Raw genomic sequence first — 2,695 nt, forward strand, 5'->3', positions numbered from 1 at the left:
AAAAAAAAAAAAAAGGAATATATGAATGTGACTTACAGACATCTATGATAAACAGTCATGACTAAATTAGATTGTGTCCATCCATGCTTTCATACATTCACCAAGTATTTGACCAAGACTTTATGCTAGGTTTTGCTAATACAACTGTGTATCAAACATAAATACTGCTCTTAATTTGCATGCAATCTAATAAGAGCTTTAAAGAATAGTGTTTCTTGGCCAGGCACGGTGGTTCATGCTTGTAATCCCAGCACTCTGGGAGGCCAAGGTGGGTGGATCATTTGAGGTCAGGAGTTCGAGACCAGCCTGGCCAACATGGTGAAACCCTGCCTCTACCAACAATACAAAAATTAGCCAGGCGTTATGGCCGGCGTCTGTTGTCCAAGCTACTTGGGAGGCTGGGGCAGGAGAATCACTTGAACTCAGGACGTGGAGGTTGCAGTGAGCCAAGATCACATCACTACACTCCAGCCTGGATGACAGAGCGAGATTCTGTCTAAAAAAAAAAAAAAACCAGAATAGTGTTTCTTGCCACTAGATCCTAGGCCTTTGCATCAGTCAGCTGTTAGCAAAATGCTGCATAACAACAAAACCTTGACATTTTAGTGGCTTTCAAAAGTAAGCATTTATCTCTTGCTCATTATCTGTGGATCAGGTTCAACTTATGTAGGCTTGAGTCAGCTGGACTTGGCTCCAAACTTTGAATTGGGTCCAGGTATGCTAATTCCTCCATAAACCAGTGGCTATCCAAGGCATGTTCTTTATGAAGCAAAGGAAAGAGCACAAAAGAGAAAGTTCCAGGGCACAATTCAAACATCTGCTCCTGTCACATCTGCTAACATCTCACTGGCCAAAACAAATCACATGGCCAAGGCCAGCACCAATGGGACAGGGAAGTATACTCCGTAGGAAATAATAGCCATAAAAAAGACAGAAGAGAGTGAATACTTGCTGGACAAAATCCAATCTCCCCAAAACCCTCTTCTCTTTTCACATCATTCTTTCTCTAAGAGATCTCATCAAATCCAGAGATTTCCTTCCTATCTATGTATGGATATTTCACTAATTTTTATATCTCCAGCTGAAAACTCTCCTCTTAGTTCCAGTTTTAAAACCAAGAAACTAGTTGATAATTGTACTGGGATATCTCAAAGATACTCCAAACTTAATATGTCTTAAATAAAACTCATGCTCACTGCCACTATCTATCATAGACCAAAGTGATATTCTCCTAGTATTCTCCATGTCACTGAGTACCACGTTGTCTATGCAAACCAGAAATCTAGGAATCTATATACTATTCCCCCTCTTTCAACCTTCAAATCCAATTGATCACCAAGACTTATTTTACCTTCATCTTCTCTCTTCATCTTTATCAGCATCCTACTCTACCCTACCAGCATCTCAAACCTGGTATCACTTAATATCTATTAACCAGTGTACTCACTTTCATACTGGTCCTATTTAATTGGTTTTCCATTTAGAGTATCATTTTTGAAAAGCAAATTTAATCATGTCACCATCCCTGCTTAACTCTCTTTAATGGTTTGGTGGTTTTTAAATATGCCCCAAATTATTTGATATTACTTCTTTTAAAAAGTGGAGCCTAATTCTCCTCTCTTTGAATGTGGAAAGGAATTAGGTGGGTTTTGTTTTGTTTTGTTTTGTTTTGTTTATTTGTTTGTTTGTTTGAGACAAAGTCTCACTCTTGTTGCCCAGGCTGGAGTGCAATGGCGTGATCTCGGCTCACTGCAACCTCCACCTCCTGGGTTCAAGTGATTCTCCTGCCCCAGCCTCCTAAGTAGCTGGGATTACAGGCATGTGCCACCACACCTGGCTAATTTTCATATTTTTAGTAGAGATCGGGTTTCCACCATGTTGGCCAGGCTGGTCTCAAACTCCTGACCTCAGGCAATCTGCCCACCTCAGCCTCCCAAAGTGCTGGAATTACAGGTGTGAGCCACCACGCCCAGCCCTGGTTACTTATTTTTAACAAAGAGATGTGATGGAAGTGCAATGTGACTTCTGAGGCTAAGTTTTTAAAAGTATAGCTTTGCTGCTCTCTCTTTCTTTCTCTTTCTTTCTCTCTCTCTTTCTTTGTCTGTCTCTGTCTCTCTCTCTCTCTCTCCCCCTCTCTCTCTCTCATTACTCTCAGAGAAGACAGCTACCATGGTATGGAAATTCAAGCAGCCCTATGGAGAAGGAGCTCAAGCTTCTCACCAACAGTCAAAACTAATTTTCCAACGATGTCAGCCACCTTATAAGCAGATGACGAGTCAAGACTTCAGATGACTTCAGTCCTGTAAGATATCTTGTCAGCAACTTTATGAGAGACCTAGAGCCAGAGCCGCCTGGCTAAGCTGCTCCTGGATTCCTGACCCACAGAAACTGAGATACTAAATGTTTATAATTGTTTTAAGCCACTAAGTCTGAGGATAAATTGTTATGCAATAGTGGATAACTTCCCATTCCTCTTAGGAGAAAGAGCAAAATGCTTAACCCCCTTCTCCAGCCACATCCCATAACATTTCCCACCCACTCTCTGCCTCCCAGACATGCAGATCTCCCTTCCGTCCTTTGGACACATGATGTTCCTTTCTACCACAGAACTTTTGCTCATTATCTTCTAATTTTGCAATAAAAGTATTTCTTTCTAGCTTCACCACATTATATCCTATATTGCCACTAAATCTCC

This window comes from Mandrillus leucophaeus, unplaced genomic scaffold (assembly GCF_000951045.1).
Source record: "Mandrillus leucophaeus isolate KB7577 unplaced genomic scaffold, Mleu.le_1.0 Scaffold876, whole genome shotgun sequence".
NCBI classification, from domain to species: Eukaryota; Metazoa; Chordata; class Mammalia; order Primates; family Cercopithecidae; genus Mandrillus; species Mandrillus leucophaeus.